At 43.1% G+C, this 17,229-nt stretch overlaps 1 protein-coding gene across 1 annotated transcript in view; it reads left to right on the top strand.

The window, feature by feature from the left end:
- The window catches only part of LOC150090479 (proline-rich protein PRCC), a 76,533-nt gene that overhangs the window by 11,937 nt on the left and 47,367 nt on the right, over nucleotides 1-17,229 (top strand). The window lies entirely within an intron of this gene.

Genomic DNA, 17,229 nt, shown 5'->3' with positions numbered 1-17,229 from the left:
TTTTTGTTTTATAGTAGTGACCTCCAGAAATGTGTTTTAGAAAAATATCACAATGGTGTTCAAAATTGATTCTTATAACGGAACATGTGATAACGATGAAAGTGTAGTGCAATTCCATTATAAATATGATCTTTTACAGAGATAAATAGCTTAGTAATATAGCGAAATTTTCAGCTTCCAAGGACTTAGAACAAATTACAAAAAAAAACAAAAAAACAATATGTTATTGGGTTCGCGTTATGATATTTTCATGATACCTCTATTTATTCCTACAGATGCAAAATATGTTTCCCTATATTTTCTTCAGTTTGCACTGGCCAGCAAAAGCTTACGTAAAATCGATTTTGTGTAAGTCGAGTATTACATAAGTCCGACAGTTGCTGTACTTTATTCTTGAGTTTTTAATGTTCCTTGCAAAATATTTCTTAGTTTTCTATGATATCTTAAAATCAATTAAGTTTTAAGACTTTTTTTTTTTTCAAGTTGATCACATTATTTAGAGAGAGATGCCAGAAGAATCCACATCTGGTGCAAAAGACCTTAGCTACGCTGCTGGCATTTACCAATGCTCGGAGTTAGTAAATAAATTTGTTAAATTTGAAATGCTGGTCAGGACATCAAAGGCAGATATTGTTGGGATATCAGAGATATGGTGTCACACAGATATAAGCAGTGCAGAATTGGAATATGGGGAGTACAATGTGTGCAGAAAGGGTAGGAAGGGAGGAGGGGTTATGCTGTTAATTAAGAAACAAAAAAATCTAAGGAGGTGCATCCAGGTGACATAGCTGGACAGTGCAATGTTTAGTCAGTTTGGTGTGACTTATGCACTGGGAAAGCAAAAATGAGAATTGGAGTGTGTTATAGGCCTAATGACTCTGATGAGTACAATGCACAACTGTACAGAGAAATAGTGGACCAGTAAATCAGATTGTCTTTATAATGGAGGATTTTAACTTACCAGATATTGACTTGAACTTGTGGGTTGGTCACTCACACACTAGCAAGAATTTTGTGGATTTATTGGATGATTGTTTTCTCCAGCAACATGTTTGAGAGGCAAACATGTTGCTGGAGATTATTCGTGCATTAAGAATCTGCAGATAAAGTAACCAATAGGTGGCAGTGATCACAGTGTACTGACGTGAATTTACTTAAAGACATAACTACCATCCGAGGTAAACAGAACGGTTTTTTTGTCATAAAGGTGAATACATTGGTCTCAGAGATTTTTAAAATTCTATACGGTGAAACCAGCTGATAAATTTACCAACAAAAAATTCTAATTGGGAAGCATTCAAAGAAGTAATCTTGGAAGCTGCTAGGCTTTTCATACCAACTACGAAATACTGTTCCAGTTTTAGGGTTAAATGGATGTCAGATGAACTAATGAGACTCGTGGCAGAGAAGAAAAATGATGGGATTCATATAAACTATCAGGTGACATAGAAGCCTGTGTTAGATATGAGCTAATCTGTAATCAAATCACAAAGGAGGTTAGGCAAGTGAAAGGAGATTACGAGAAATTTTTGGCAAAGGATGCAAAGAAAAACAGCAAAGACTCCTTTACTTATATAAACTCTAGATGGAAGGGGATTAATCAGGTTGGTCCTCTTCATATTGATGGCTCGACTGTTAATAATCCTGCACAGCTAGCTGACAAACTGAACAAGTATTCTGCATCTAGATTCACACATGAAGAATTCTGTAGGGAAGTAGAGAACAGAAGTTTATTAAACTCTAACAGGGAGATTAATGATTTTGTAATAACTGAGAGCAAAATGGAGGTGAAATTGTTGAAGTTACTCATCATAAGAATGGTGCCAAGGGTGTATTGGGTCTATCCAGTTTTATTAAAGAAGGCAGCAAAGGAAGTAAGCAAACCCTTAGCCATATCCCCAGGGGCTCACATCTGGTGAGTATGGGTTTGGCACACCCAGGGTCCTGAGCTGGATATCATCATTCTTCTCTTTCTTGATGAGTCCTTTCTACTTCTGACTCTCTCTCTCTCTCTCTCTCTCTCTCTCTCTCTCTCTCTCTCTCTCTCTCTCTCTCTCTCTCTCTCTCTCACAGGGTAACTCAGGAATTTTTTTGGCTAGTGCAGCATAAGCCTCAGGCTTCCTTGCACCCTATGGCTAATAATAATAATAATAATAATAATAATAATAATTGTGATGGCATCATTGGACTTGTTGGGAAGGTCCCCCTCTGACTGGAGATGTGCAAATATGTTCCAATTCACGAAAGGAGATCAAAGGGTGACTTGAGTAATTACAAACCTGTTTTGAGGTTTGAGGAAAATGGCTTGAATGGTTTGAGCAATCTCAATACTGATGTGATTCTTGCTCTTTCCCAGATTAATTTACTGAGGTGACATAAATTCAAATTGTGGAAAGACAGTAGTATAGATGTGCATAAATTTGCCTTTAGCCAGCGGGTGGTTGATTGCTGGTACAAACTAACATGTGTCGTTGTGGAAGCTTAAATAAATTCATGGCAGAACTAGACAAACATTTGGAGTGAATAGATGGTGAAATAGGAAAGTTTTTTTTTTTTTTTGCCTGATGCTATATAAGCTTGCTTTCTTGCATCATATGCCTCCACTAATGCTAATTGCAAACTCATATCTATTGCGAACAGAAGGGCTTGCACCATTTAGTACATCCCAATAATAATTAGCAGAAGCTATTTGTTTCTGATTGCTATTTGCCAGTATATGCAGGACCTAAATATAGGCCATTGGTGAAAATATATACATTCTCAATAATTTGGTGGCTTACTGGCAGAATAACCCTTATAAGCCTTTAATAACCTTATAAGGGCTATAACGTTATAGCCCTTATGTTATAAAGCTAAGCAACTCTCCAGTACTCCGATCTCCACCCAACTGAGCATATTTGGGATCTGATGAAAAAGGACATTCAGTGCATTAGTCATCCACTTGATGTGCAGGCATTGCTGTACACATTGTACAGTGCATGTGTAGTACTACTACAGTACACCTACAGCACCTTCTACTGTACATCGCAAGATGTGTATGGTAGCCCACAAGGTATTAGTCATTGCCAATGCAAAGCCAACTCAGTGCATATACATAAATAACTAATCTATAGCAGCATGGCCTGCTCCTGATTATTTACCATCCTACATACCTTTAAATTGCAAGAGTAGCTCATGGTGTATTGTCAATGATATATAGGAATTTTTCTAGCAGGGATAAGGAGGTGATTATTCCCTTGTATAAGGCAATGGTCAGGCCACACCTAGAGTACTGTATACAGGCCTGGAGACCTCATTTCAAGAAGGATGTAGAGCTGCTGGAACGAGTACAGAGAAGGGCAACAAGATTAGTGAATGGAACAAAGGGGTGCTCTTACGAAGAAAGGCTTAAGTTTTGCGAATTTCAGTGTCTGGAGACTAGGCAGCAGTGAGGTGATCTGATAGAGGTGTACAAAGCCTTGAATGGTTTGAGCATGCTCAATGCTGATGGGATTCTTCCTCTTGCTCAGAATAATCACCAGAGGGCATAAATTCAAATTGAGGAAAGACAGATGTAGGATAGATGTGCGGAAATTTGCCTTTAGCCAGCGGGTGGTTGGTAGGTGGAACAGACTTCCATCCCTTGTCGTGGAAGTTGATAGCCTAAATAAGTTTAAGGCTCGGCTGGACAGGTATTTCGAACGAACAGAGGGGTGAAGTGGAAGTGGTTATTTTTTATTTATTTATTTAACTTTAATTTTTTTGGCTGATGCTGCATAAGCTTGCTTTCTTGCATCAAATGCCTCTACTAATGCTAATGCTAAATTATCAATGAACTGCTTTTCTTATATCATCTGTATCATTGAAGACATGAGAGGACAGAAAAGGAGAGACTGCTTCTACAGGGATGGGATGCACTTGGGTGGAGGGGTGCAGGAGTGTTTGCTGATGCTGTTGAGGCAGTGTTGGGTGGGTCAGAGAGCTGCTAGCTTGGGGGGGATGCGAGGACTAGTGGATTAACAGTATTTCAGAGACTGCTGGGGGGTCATTGCATTGCAGGTGGGCGCATGAGTTGTGTTGGGGTGGCTAGGAGTGGGAGCGGGTGCGTGTATACTTGTATGTGCACCAATGCTGGGAGTTTGGTGAATGGGTTTGATGAATTTGAGGTGCTGCTCAGGGCGTCGGGGGGGGGGGATGTTATTGGGAGACGTGGTGTCGCACAGATGTGGGGAGTGCACTGTATGCAGGAGGGGTTGTGCTGTTGGTTGGGAGACACATGGTGTCCAGGGAGGTGGGTCGGTCGACATCGATGGGCAGTGCAGTGTCGAGTCGGTTTTGTGTGGCATGGGCATTGGGAGATTGGGATTGAGTGTGGGGGTGTGTTGTAGGCCTGGTGACTCTGATGAGTGCAATAACAAACTGTACAGGGAGGTGGGGTGGGCCAGTGAATCAGAGAGTCTTATAATGGAGGATTTCAATTTCCCAAATATTGACTGGAATTTGTGGGTTGGTCGCTCACACACTAGTGGGGCTTTTGTGGGTTTGTTGGATGATTGTTTTCTGCATCAGCGTGTTCGGGAGGCGGCTAGAGGGAGTAGTGCTCTTGATCTGATTATCAGTAGTGGTTCTTCATGAATTAAGAATCTGCGGATGAAGGAACCATTGGTGGCAGTGTTATCACAGTGTGCTGGGGTGGAATTTTCCTGAGGGAGGTGGCTGCCATTAGGGGTGGAGGAAAGGGTTTTTGCTTTTGTGGGGGCGGCTGTGGTGGTGTGAGACAATATTTGAGTTCTGTATGGTGGGACCAACTGGTCATTTTGCCGGCAACAAGTTCAGAATGGGAGGTGTTCGGGGAATTTGTCTTGGGGGGGCTGCTGGGCTTTGCATGCCAGCTGAGAGGTGTTGTTTGGGGTTTGAGCTGGTGGGATGTATGACGGGGTGCATGGGATACATATAAATTGATGGGTGACATGGAGGCCTGTAATAGATGTGAGCTGGTCTGTGGCCGGGTCACAAAGGAGATTGGGCGGGCGGGGTGGATTGTGGGGGGTTCTTTGGCAAAGGATGCAAAGAAAAACAGCAAAGAGTTCTTTACCTGTGTAGACTCTAGAAGGAGGAGGGTGGGTCGGATTGGTCCGCTGGTTATTGATGGTCCTGCTCGGGTGGCTGGCAGGCTGGATGAATGTTTTGCATCTGCATTCACACATGAGGAGTTGTTCAGGGAGGGGAATGTCAGAGGTGAATTGAACTCTGGCTGTGAACTGGATGATTTTGTAATAACTGGTAGGGGGGTGGGGAGAGGTTGTCGAGGATAGACATAAAAAAGGCACCTGGGGTGGATGGGATCTATCCAGTTATATTAAAGGAGGCAGCAAAGGAAGTAAGCAAATCCTTAGCCATAATTATGAGAGCTTCTTTGGACTCAGGAGGTACCCATGGATTGGAGAAGTGCAAATGTGACCCCAATTCACAAAGGAGGATCAAAGGGCGACAAATAATTATAGACCTGTTCGTTTAACTTCTATTCCAGGAAAATTAATGCAAAAAAGCTCATCTAGACAAGACTTCAGTTATAGCTCTGACACAGCATGGTTTTGTTAAGGGAAAGTCTTGCCTGACCAATTTGATTGGATGCTGTGATGTGGTCACGAGGGAACTGGATGCAGGGAATAACTTTGATGTCAGATATTTGGATCTTGGAAAGGCTTTTGATGTTGTTGCGCATGGAGGAATGCTGAACAAATTGGAGTGGTGTGGCGTAGGCAGGTTGCTGCTGTGGATAGAGGGGTGGTTGGGTGGGAGGGGGGCAGAGAGCAGTTGTTGGTGGACACTGCTCATTGTGGTCAGTGGACGCTGCTCATTGTGGACTGGTGTTTTTGGTGGAGTCCCTCAGGGTTCAGTGTTTGGTCCATTGTTGTTTTCTGTGCTTATAAATGATATTGATGATGGTGTATCGGGCTTGATGTCTGGGTTTGTGGGCAGTGCGAGGGTTGGCAGGGTTGTTAAGGACACTAATGACAGTATGCTGCTGCTGCTGCTGCAATGGAGTCTGGGGGGGGGTTGAGCAGATGGGCTGAGGGGTGGCGGCTGAAATTTGGCATTGACAGGTGTAGGGTGCTGCGTGTGGGGGCAGTGGCCCCAGAGCAGCGTATCAACTCTGTGGTGCTGCACTGACAGTGGTGGAGAGCAGGAGGGACTGGGGGTGGTTGTGCGGGCAGATGTGGAGTTTTCTGGACGGTGCAGACGGTCTGCGAGAGTGGCTCATAGTGTTTTCTCAATGATATACAGGAATTTTTCTGGCAGTGATAGGGAGGTGATTGTCCCCTTGTGTAGGGCAGTGGTGGGGCCACAGCTTGAGTGCTGTGTGCAGGTCCAGAGGCCTCATTTTGGGAGGGATATGGAGCTGTTGGAGCAGGTACAGAGGGGGGTGACAGGATTGGTGAATGGAACATGGGGTTGCTCTTGCGAAGAATGGCTTAGGTTTTGCAAATTGCAGTGTCTGGAAGCTGGATGCCTGCGGGGTGATCTGATTGAGGTATGTGGGGCCTTGAGTGGTTTGAGCGTGCTCAATGCTGATGGGATTTTTCCTCTTGCTCAGAATAATTGCCTGAGAGGGCATGAATTCAAATTGAGGAGGGACGGATGCGGGATGGATGTACAGTACAGAGTACAGAGTATTTTTTGGGTCTAACGGCACCAGGGATTTACCCCATCTCCGCGTATGTTCTTTGTATCGAGGACAGTACGCTGTCAAGGCCAGAGGTTTAAAAGTGTGTGGATCATGTATTCTGTAATATGTTGTGCCCCTTGTTCCTCTGGCTCGTTAGCCGCCAGGCCCCAGATGGGACCTGTCGTTTACGTACTCCGCCACGTGGAGGCCAGCCAGGTGTTCCCTTATAGTTTGCTCTGGCAGGTCCTACCACCTATTTTCCTGAGATTTCAGTGGCTAGGACCTAAAAAAAAAAAAATAAAATAAAATAAAATAATAAAAAAAAATAAAAAAAATAATAATAAAAAAAAATAATAAATAAATAAATAAAATAAATAAATAAAAAAAAAAAACATTAAAATAATAATTCTTCTTTTCTTTTGGGCACAGATGGTACATTATACGCAACTTAGAGGGGCTATAAGGGTTAAGCGCTGGAGGTAATAATATTTCCTAATGGATCGGGCATGAATTTTGGTGTTTTAAATTTGTACGTGTGGGGCAAGCGCTGTTGTAAAGAGAAAGATGGGAGGGGAGGTGGAAGACTGGGGGGTTGAAAATTGGAAGTAAGGGGTCTATAGGGAAGATGACCCCTGTTGAAATAGTGGGGCATGCCCATGCCCCACCAGAGGAGAAAGAGGGGTGGCAGGAGGGGGAGGAGACAGCAGGCCGTCCCCTCCCCCCTTGCTAGGGAAAGAGGAGTAAAAAGCAGGCTAGACAGAGCCAGGGCACTATGGCTGTATACATCATATCTTCAAGGTCCGAGTCCAAGTTGCAATCTTCGTCTTTGCATTGGTTCAGTGGTGGTCCAAGTCCAGAAGTCAGGTCCAGTTCGTCACGCTGATGTGTTGTATCTGCCTCAGGTGGTCACTAGTTCAGAGTTTCGCAGTCTTTCATAGGTTAGTGATATGTGGCAGGGATCTTTGTCTTTCAAAGAGTTCGCGGGCAAAGACGGTGAAAGCCCGGTAATTATCTTCTTCTTGCAATATTATTTCTTCTTGGTTTTTTAGCAAGGAGTTGATGCGTGTATATAGCTGACATCTGAGGTCCTCGTAGTTGTCACAGTCATGGATAAGATGTTCCCATGTTTCCTCCTCACCGCAGTTACAGCTCGGGTTGTCAGAGATTCCCAGCTCGTGGAGTTTTCCTCTGAAGGAGCCATGTCCCGTAAGAAGGAAGGTGGTGTGCAAGCCAGGGGAAAACCAGGACGGGGAAATAGGATATACCCTGCTGACATCGGGTATAAATTTTTTGGTGACTTGCCCTTTTGTGGTAAGATTCCATCTATTTTGCCAGATAGATTGCAGGTGTTCCGTTAACCTCTTATTTTCTGAGGATTTGCTTTTTTGTGGATCTGTTGTGTAACCTAGATAAGTTGTGGTTCTTCCTTTCGAATGTTGGTGTAGCAGCCCACAGCGCACAATCTCCAGGTCCAAGGGAAGGAAGCCTGCCAGGACCTGGAGCGCATGGGTGCTCACCGTGCAGCAGGCTCTAGTTGTTGTCAAAAGTATGGATCGACTCCAGCTTTTTCTTGTTGACTGCTGTGTTTGCTTTCTGATACCAGGCACCTGCACCATAGGAAAGGATAGGGATGAAGAGGGCTTTGTATAGAAGAGAGAGGGCCCTCTTCTTTAGTCCCCAGTCCCTCCTGGTGATTTTGGTTATCAGGGCCGAGAGCCTTCTTGTTTTCGTTCTGAGATAACAGAGATGAGATGTGAAGTTTAAGTTTCGGTCTAGTGTTATTCCTAAGTATTTTAGTTCCTGTTTGAGTTTGATGGTCGCTCCATTTATTTTGATTAGTGGAGGTCTACCAGGGTCAAGGGTACCCCTGAGGAGTATTGAGTTTGTTTTTTCGGTTGAGATTGTTAGAAGATTCCTCTTGGCCCAATCTTGTAGCATTTGTGTGGCATGATTGCCTATGGCCTCCAGTTGAGCCCTGCTGTCTGCTTGAAGCATCATAATCAGATCATCAGCGTATGCCTGTGTAATGACATTTGGAACATCCAGGTTTAAAAACTCATCAAGCACCAGGTTCCAGAGGAGCGGCCCCAGGACGGATCCCTGCCGGCAGCCCCTGTAAACCGGTCTGGATACAGAGGTAAAGGGAGTGCTGACAGTGATTCTTCGGTTTTCCAGGTAAGATTTCATGCAGCGAAATAGATTTGATGGGATTTCAGCCCGTCGGAGCCTGGCCAGAACGCTGGGCCACCAGAGGGAGTCAAAGGCTCCAGCGAAGTCAATTGAGATGAGGAGGAAATATTTCCTATTACAGTTTCTGACTGCATCAATGATCCTCTCGAAGGCATCAGTGGTGGAGCATCCCCTCCTGAAACCAAATTGGTTTCTTGACATCAGTTGAGCATTCTGATAACGGTTTTCAATTCTGTGGTAGATGAGTCGCTCAACAAGCTTGCTCAGCATCGACAGCAGAGCGATAGGCCTGTATGAGCCTGGCATGTCCTGGGGTTTAGTAGGGTTTTTCAGAATAAGTCTGACTCGGGCTGTCTTCCTCGAAGTTGGAAAGAAACCCTCTGTGAGGCATTGATTTGCTAGGTTTAATATAGTATCCGGTATAATTTCCACTGCCTTTTTTAGTATTTCCGGCTCTATTTGATCTTCACCGGGAGTTTTCCTGTTTTGCATTTTGGCTGCAGCTATGTTGAGTTCCGTTATCGTGAAAGGAGGCTCCACTGTCTGGGTGGAGTATTTATCATTCCCCTCGCAGAGAGTTCTTTGTTCATGCGTGTGTGGAATTGTTGAAGGTAGGAGGATATGGTCCAATATATTATTAATGGAAGAGTGCCAGGATCTAGTGTATGTCCCTTGAGATGTTAAGGTGGCAGCAACGACTTCTCCCCTGGGCAATTTACTGGTGGTGATTTTATATACCAATCCCCAGGGGTCTGCATTTCCCACTGTGGAGACAAAGTCTTCCCAGGAGTGTCTCTTTCTTGTTTTAATTTGAGCCGTATATTGGTTCCTGACCTCCCGGTATTGCTGTCTGAATATGTCAACCTCTGCTTGGGGCCAAGATCTGCGTGCCCTTTGGAACCTTTTTCGGGCATTATTCACTCGCTGTCTTATTGCCTGGAGTTCTGGTGACCACCAGTGGACCACTTTGGGAACGGGCTTCTTCTTCCTGATGGCTGTGTTTGCTGCTTCAGTTATAAGCTGCGTTACTTTTTGTTGGTGTTGGTCAGAATTGAGATATTTTGGGTCGAAATTTCTGGCTTTTTCCATCAATGTTTGTTGGAATAAGTTCCAGTCTGCTTTTTGGATGGCGTATCTTGGCGAGAGGAATCTAGGTGGATACTGTGCTACGAGGGAGTGGTGGAGGTCAAAGGTTAGGACTCTGTGGTCTGAGGTAGTCCAGTGTTCTTGTACCACCCAGGGGGAGAGATGCCCAACAATCGATCGAGTGGCCAGAGTTACATCTATATTTGACTCCCATAGTGTGCTGGAGAAAGTTGATGGTTGATTAGGTCTGTTCAGAACTGCTAGATTACTGTTGGAGATGTAATCCTCTAGGCGCTGACCATTTCTGGCACCCCCACGGTCTGGTCTCTCACTGTGCCATGCAGGGGATCTGCAGTTGGCGTCCATTCCTACTATGAGTTTGGCATTCTGCATTTGCAGTTGGATATTTTGCAAATGCATGTATACCTGCATGTATACCTGCGTGTACACCAATGCTAGGAGTTTGGTAAATAAATTTGATGAATTTGAGGTATTGCTCAAAACATCAAAGGCAGATATTGTTGGGATATCAGAGACGTGGTGTCACACAGATATAAGTAATGCGGAACTGGAATTTGGGGAATACAATGTATATAGAAAGGATAGACAGGACAGGAGGGGAGGAGGGGTTATGCTATTAATTAAGAAACACATAAAGTCAAAGGAAGTGAAGCCAGTTGACATCGATGGACAGGGCAGTGTCGAGTCAGTTTGGTGTGACATAAGCATAGGGAAATCAAAATTGAGAGTAGGAGTGTGCTATAGGCCTAATGACTCTGATGAGTATAATAATATATTGTACAGGGAAATAGAGTGGGCCAGTAAATCAGAGAGTCTTATAATGGGGGATTTTAATTTCCCAGATATTGACTGGAATTTGTGGGTTGGTCACTCGCACACTAGCAAGGCTTTTGTGGATTTATTGGATGATTGTTTTCTACATCAGCATGTTCGTGAGGCAACAAGAGGGAGCAATACTCTTGATCTGATTATCAGTAGTGATTCTTCATGCATTAAGAACCTGCAGATAAATGAACCACTAGGTGGCAGTGATCACAGTGTGTTGAAGTGGGATTTACTCAAGGAGGTAACTACCATCAGAGGTAAAGGGAAGGGTTTTTGTTTTCGTAAAGGCGACTATGATGGTCTGAGACAGTATTTAAATTCTATACAGTGGGACGAACTGATGATGTTACCAACAGCAAACTGAAAATGGGAAGCATTCAAGGAACTAATCTTGGTGGCTACCAGGCTTTACATACCAACTAAGAAATATTGTTCAAGGTTTAGGCCTAAATGGTTGTCAGATGGACTAATGAGACATGTGGCAGAGAAGAAAAATGCATGGGATACATACAAATTAATGGGTGACATGGAAGCCTATGATAGATATAAGTTGGTCTGTAACCAAGTCACAAAGGAGATTAGGCAGGCAAAGGCAGACTACGAAAAATCCTTGGCAAAGGATGCAAAGAAAAACAGAAAGGAGTTCTTTACATACTTGAACTCGAGAAGGAAAGGGATGAATCAGATTGGTCCACTGGATATTGATGGTTCAACAGTTGAGGATCCTGCTCAGGTGGCTAACAATCTAAACGAGTATTTTGCATCTACATTCACGCATGAGGAGTTATTCAGGAAGGAGAATGATGTGGGTAAAGTAAACATTGGCAGTGAGCTGGATGATTTTGTAATAACTGAGAGGAAAGTGGAGGAGAGATTGTTGAGGATAAACATAAAAAAGGCACCTGGGGTGGATGGGATCTATCCAGTTATATTAAAGGAGGCAGCAAAGGAAGTATGCAAACCCCTAGCCATAATTATGAGAGCTTCTTTGGACTCAGGGGAGGTACCCATAGACTGGAGATGTGCAAATGTAACCCCAATTCACAAAGGAGGATCAAAGGCTGACACAAGTAATTATAGACCTGTTAGTTTAACTTCTGTTCCAGGTAAATTAATGGATGCACTGGTTAAAGAGGCACTGCAGGATCATCTAGACAAGAATTCAGTTATAGCTCAGACGCAGCATGGTTTTGTTAAGGGCAGGTCTTGCCTGACCAATTTGATTGGATACTATGATGTAGTCACAAAAGAACTGGATGCAGGGAATAACTTTGATATTATATATTTGGATCTTAGAAAGGCTTTTGATACTGTTGCACATGGAAGACTGCTGCACAAATTGGAGCAGTGTGGCATTGGAGGCAAATTGCTGCTATGGATAAGGGGATGGTTGAGTGGCAGAAGACAGAGAGTGGTAATCAATGGACACTGCTCAACGTGGACTAATAAATGGACACTGCTCAACGTCAGGCCACACCTAGAGTACTGTATACAGGCCTGGAGGCCTCATTTCAGGAAGGATGTAGAGCTGCTGGAACGAGTACAGAGAAGGGCAACTAGATTGGTGAATGGGACAAAGGGGTTCTCTTACGAAGAAAGGCTTAAGTTTTGCAAATTACAGTGTCTGGAAACTAGGCACCAGCGGGGTGATCTGATAGAGGTGTACAAAAAAAACCTTGAATGGTTTGAGCATGCTCAATACTGATGGGATTCTTCCTCTAGCTCAGAAAAATCACCCGAGAGGTCATAAATTCAAATTGAGGAAAGACAGATGTAGGATAGATGTGCGGAAATTTGCCTTTAGCCAGCGGGTGGTTGGTGGGTGGAACAGACTTCCATCCCTTGTCGTGGAAGTTGATAGCCTAAATAAGTTTAAGGCTCAGCTGGACAGGTATTTCGAACGAACAGAGGGGTGAAGTGGAAGTGGTTATTTTTATTTATTTATGTTACTTTTTTTTTTTTTTTTTTTTTTTTTTTTTTTTGGCTGATGCTGCATAAGCTTGCTTTCTTGCATCAAATGCCTCTACTAATGCTAATGCTAATGTTATTAGTGGAGTTCCTCAAGGTTCAGTGTTGGGTCCATTGTTGTTTTCGGTGTTTATGAATGATATTGATGATGGGATATCAAGTTTAATGTCTAAGTTTGCAGATGATACAAAGGTTGGCAGGGTCGTTAAGGACACTACTGACGCTATGCTGCTGCAACAGGATCTGGAAAGGTTGAACAGATGGGCTGAGAGGTGGCAAATGAAGTTTAACATTGACAAATGTAAAGTACTACATATGGGTAACAGTAACCCCAGAGCAATGTATCAACTCTGCGGTACTACACTGACAGTGGTGGAGAATGAAAAGGACCTGGGGGTAATTGTGCAGGCAGATATGAAGTTCTCTGAGCAGTGCAGACGAGCTGCAAGAGTAGCTCATGGTGTCTTGTCAATGATATACAGGAATTTTTCTAGCAGGGATAAGGAGGTGATTATTCCCTTGTATAAGGCAATGGTTAGGCCACATCTTGAGTACTGTATACAGGTCTGGAGGCCTCATTTCAAGAAGGATGTAGAGCTGCTGGAACGGGTACAGAGAAGGGCAACAAGATTAGTAAATGGAACAAAGGGTTGCTCTTACGAAGAAAGGCTTAAGTTTTGCAAATTACAGAGTCTGGAGACTAGGCACCGGCGAGGTGATCTGATAGAGGTGTATAAGGCTTTGAATGGTTTGAGCATGCTCAATGCCAATGGGATTCTTCATCTTTCTCAGAATAATCACCTCAGAGGGCATAAATTCAAATTGAGGAAGGACGGATGTCGGATAGATGTGCGGAAATTTGCCTTTGGCCAGCGGGTGGTTGGTTGGTGGAACCGACTTCCATCACTTGTTGTTGAAGTTGATAGCCTAAACAAATTTAAAGCTCAACTGGACAGGTATTTCGAACGAACGGAGGGGTGAAATGGGAGAGGGTTTTTTTTTTTTTTTTGGCTGATGCTGAATAAGCTTGCTTTCTTGCATCATATGCCTCTACTAATGCTAATGCTAATGCTAAAATATCTTGTTACGGGCAATATATCTTCTCCCGGACGGGCATATATAGAGGTGACATAAAATTCCCCTAGCGGTGAGGCTATATGGGCACATACGGCCCAGTTTGTACATAGGTCTGAGATCTTGGTTACCGTGAGGTCAGGATTCCGGACAGCGATGGCAGCCCACGGGTTGTCTCCATCAACTTGTACGATCTTGTAATGTAGGGGGTAGCCTTTTACTTCTTTGTTGTAGGTGTAAGGCTCCTGCAGCATTAGTATGTCATAATTTTCTTCCGTGGCTTTTTTAGCCATTTGTGCGGCAACAGCCTTAGATCTCTGAGCATTGTGCTGTGCGAATTTAATCTTTGTTTGATTATAGTGATTCCTGTTATTCCCCATAGTCGGTTCTGTTTTGTTGTGCACTCTTAGCCTTTATGTAGATTGGACACTTATTATCCCGTAGTGAGTGATCAAATGGCAGCTTCTTTTCTTTACAATTCACACAAATTGCAGGTTCTGCTTTCCTGGGGCAAAATGCGAATTCATGTCCGATGTCTGCACAATGCCCACAGGTAGGCTGTGTTTGCTTACAGGTGTGGGTTGTGTGACCAAAGCGGCAGCACCTGTAGCATTTGGGAACAGCCACATGCTCACGAAAACGATGGCTGCCCCAGTTTATATAGATTCTTGTTTGTTGGCTCAATGATTTCCAGGCCGCTGCTGAGAGCTCTATGATCCAATTTATGGCATTTCCGTTTCTGGATTTAGTTTTATATTTCGGCATAATGTGTTGCCCTGATTCTTCCTCCATGAGTGTCTGCTTCAAGTTTTTGCAGTATATCTTTTCTGTTAATTCTTCTGGTGTTGTTTCTTTGTCTACATCAAATACAATGATGCTTGGCCCTTTCCGTCTAGGAGGCTCTGCTAGGAGTCCCAGCGTTGGAATTTTGGGGTTGCTGAATATACCTTTTATGTCCTCCGCGGTTTCAGTTTCAATTAACACCCCTACGTTTCTTGTTTTCCGAATAGATCTAATCTTAGTATGCTTGAAGTCACCCTTCAGTTTTTCTACTATTGTTTGTTTTACTTCTTCGCTGGTCTTGTGTGTTTCTGTAGAGGCTGGCTTTAGTACAACTAGGTGCTGTTTTGGTATGAGGGTTTTTCTCTGTGCTGTTGTGGTTCGGTTTGTAATGGTGCTTTCATTTGGCTTGTTTAGGTTGGTCCTCAGCGCTTGGGAGTAGGTAGGGACGCGCTGTAGCATTTCCTTTGCCCTACTGTTTTGATAGACTTGAAGTTTGGCTAAGGCAACCTCTTTTTCCAAGTTGGTCTGGACTAGGATTGTCTCCATTTTCATCCATAATCCCACTATTTCCCCCCGGAGTGCAGTCGTAATCCTATTATGTTGATCTTTAAATAGGCTTTCTAGGGCAGTCCTTAGAATAAGAGACTGCTCCAGTGCAGTGCCTTCAGGCAGTCTGGGGTCCAGTGGGGTTTCTTGTTTTTCCTGCCCTTTTTCTGTCACATTTTCTTGTTGGGAGATAGTCTGCTCCGTTTGGTCTTTGTTCTCGCTTTTGGAGCGGGTTTTCATCTCCGATCTGGGAGCTGTGGATTGCTTGCCCTTTCTCTTTGCTGTGGATGCTGTTAGAGTACTGTCCAAATCTTCGTTATTCTCTATAAGTGTTGGGTCATCGTTATTATTTATAGCCTTTTTCAGAGGCGTACTTGGATTTTTTGATTTTACGGCCAGGTCCGGATTATCAGGATTGTTTCGGTTTATCGGTTCCATATTTTCCCCGGATGAAGAGTTCTGAACGGCAACTACTGAATTGCTTAGCTGCAGGAGTGCAATGCTTAGTGCAGATTCTGTTTAAGCTTGTTGACCTAAGCTTGTCAGGTGGGGGGGAGGGAGAGATCTCAACCCTAATTGCCAAAATACCTGGATGTTGTGCTTAGTTTATTATTCGTTCTGAGAGGTCAGCACTGTGCACATTATTATATATATTCTCAATATCATGATGTAGTGACATTACCTGGCTTTTATTAATCCTGTGTTAAATATATTTAGTACCCCCTAAAATGTTTTGGATATAGATGTCTTGAAGTAGCAAGTAACTCGCACTAACGGTCACTCAGACAAGGTCCGACCAATCAGGGCTCGACCGCGTGGGACACTGAGAACGTATTGTTATATATATTCAAAATATCATAATTGTAGTGACATTAAACAACTTTTATTAACCTTGTATTAGATCAAATATATTTAGTACCCCTAAATGTTTATGGTATAGATGTCTTAAAGTACGTGGCAAATAACTCACACTAATAACGGTCACTCAGACAATGTCCGACCAATCAGGGCTCGACCGCGTGGTGTACACTGAGAACAACTGTCTTTGTTTATCAGGCACCATATTAAGATTAGACAGAAAACCAGTAAAATATCTGATATTCATCATGCAAAAACATATGTAGCTATAAAGCTGTTCATTTGCAATTCCCGATAGTTGATATTATCATCATTTAAGCGATATTTGCGGTACCGATAGCTTTAACAAAGTTCAACTTAATATACAATGAGAAGGTGTCACGTTGTAGCCCAGCGAGATCAATGCTAAAGAAAAGTGACCATAATTTTTGTTTACCTTGGCCGATCTTCACGAAGTTGATGTCTGTGGACACATCTTGAGAAGAGGAACTTGACGGACACAAAGTAGAGCAAAATGTGACACTTTAAACTACTAAAATCACGACAAATAGTGGAGCACCAAAACTGTGCGTCTGACCGGTAATTGGGATGGATGTGTGGGTGTTTGCCTTTGGCCAGCGGATGGAGCAAATTTCCATCCCTTGTTGTGGAGGTTGGTGGCCTAGATGAGTTTAGGGTTGAGCTGGATGGGTATTTAGAGCGAACAGAGGGGTGAAATCGGAGCGGTTTTTTTTTTTTTTTTGGCTGCTGCTGCATAAGCTTGCTTTCTTGCATCATATGCCTATGCTAATGCTATTCAGTCATGGTCAGAATATGGCATTGTGTAATTTTTATACAGTTCAGTGAAATGGAGAGTTATTTTAATGCTCCACTCAACTCCATTTTAATTGTTTAACTGTATTATTAAAAAAATTATTAAATTCTGGTGTATATTTCTCTTCAAAGCATAATGTTAAACTGAAAACTGGTAACAGTCATCATACTAGCATGTGTGTTATGTAATATCTGCGATATTTCAATAAAATATCGACAGTAATGCAGATCATCCACGAAAACCAAACAGAACAAATTAAACAAACACTGTCCACACTTGAGCATGCATTGTAAACATTATGCTAGAATGCCCAATGTGAACTTGGCATTATATATCATCTTATAGTTAGTTTCAAAATTTGAAAATGAAATGCATGTTCAGAAAATTCAATTTTGGGAGCCCTTCTCACCACTCC

Source organism: Mastigoproctus giganteus, chromosome 1, assembly GCF_048544385.1.
Source record: "Mastigoproctus giganteus isolate SK-2022 chromosome 1, ASM4854438v1, whole genome shotgun sequence".
Classification (NCBI taxonomy): Eukaryota; Metazoa; Arthropoda; class Arachnida; order Uropygi; family Thelyphonidae; genus Mastigoproctus; species Mastigoproctus giganteus.
The sequence above is the reverse complement of the archived record's forward strand: the minus strand, read 5'-3'. Positions and strand labels throughout refer to the sequence as shown.